Raw genomic sequence first — 1,666 nt, forward strand, 5'->3', positions numbered from 1 at the left:
AGTTTAAAACACTACTCCAAATGAACCTTTTAAAAAAATGTTTATTTATTTTGAGAGTGTGTACTCGTGGGGGGAGGGGCGGGGGGGGGCTGGGAGAGAGAGAGAGAGAGAGGGAAAGAGAGAGGGAGAATGAGAGGGAAGAGAGAATCCCAAGCAGGGTCTGTGCTGTCAGACCATGACCTCATGAACCATGAGACCATGACCTGGGCCGAAATCAAGAGTCAGATAGATGCTTAACTCACTGAGCCACCCAGGCGCCCCAACCCCAAACTAACCCTTAAGAGGCAGAATCAGTACTAGAGTGTACCTGATTATGCTTGTTTTAAGCATTCCTCTGCTCTAAGTAATACTTCCCAATAGAAGATCAAGATGCTTTCTGGTCCATAGTACATCATCATTTTAACAAGAGAAAACCTTCAACGGGTGCCTGGGTGGCTCAGATGGTTAAACAAGAGATAAACTTCAGAGGCTTTATCATTGGGGAACTTATTTAAAAACTGTTTCCCCCACTACACAGGTGAAATCAGCTTTAATGAAAATGGAGGAAAATACAAGAGTATGAAAAATCTTTTTACCATGTTGGAGTATTATCTTACATCCCCCCGTTCCTTTTTGATTTAACATATTCATGTTCCTTTATTACAAACAGAAATATAAATAGTTCATTAATATTCTTCTCCAAAAAGTACCATGTTTATTTAGCCATTTTCTTAGCTTCTACTATTATGGTACTCTGAAATTTTTCTTAACTACTGTGATTAAACTTTAAGATGGCAGATGCATATATTTCAACTATGACTTCCTCAGTTTTATTCCCCTAAATCAAAGGTTCTGCACATTTTCCGGAGTATTGATACTTATTTTTACATTGCTTATCAAAACTGTTATATAATCTACACGCCCTTCATCAATTGGCAGAAATAAATCACAGACATTTCAAAACTATGTTATGTCCAGCCGCGTCCATTTTACAAATTCAAAAGTGAAGCCCAGAGATTTGAATCTAGAACCAAGCTCTCTGGACTTCCAGTCAATTTCTCCCCCTGGATTCACTGCAACTGGCTATTCAGCAGCGAGGCCGACCCCTCCGGACTCTCTGCCCACTGCAGTCTACCCTCGTCTCGGGCTGTCGCCTAACTCCCGTGGGATGCCAAGGAACTGGGAGGTTCGAAGATGGCACAAATCACCAGGACCTCACTATTAGCTAACATAGGGAGTACACCTGTCTGCCCCTCCGCGGCCACAGGGTCGCAAACCGGCAACCGGAAATGGCGAAGTTCGTGGACGCGCCCAGCCGGCAGCCACCTCCCCCCGCTTGCAGCGACCTCGTTCCGCCTCGACACGCGTGGCCAGCTTTCAGTCTAGACTCATCGAGCGAGGATGTCGCGTTGAGTGGCTTCTCAGGCTCAGGCCCTGAAAAGCCCAGGAACGGGCCCCTACGTGTCCGTAGCGAATGCCAGGGCGGGTGCCTTCACCATCCCAGCAAATCCCAAGCGGCCGTGGGACGGGCGGCTACTCATCCCTCCGCTGGCCAGGCCTAACGAGTCGAACGCGGAACTAGCGAGCAGGCGGAAGCCTCGTTCGGGGCTGTTGCTCAGCAGGCCGGGCCTGGCTTTGGGCCCCGGGCCTCCCAGCCTGGGACTCTGCGCCTGCGCCCGTGCGGCCG

Source organism: Lynx canadensis, chromosome B2 (genome assembly GCF_007474595.2).
Source record: "Lynx canadensis isolate LIC74 chromosome B2, mLynCan4.pri.v2, whole genome shotgun sequence".
Taxonomy (NCBI): domain Eukaryota; kingdom Metazoa; phylum Chordata; class Mammalia; order Carnivora; family Felidae; genus Lynx; species Lynx canadensis.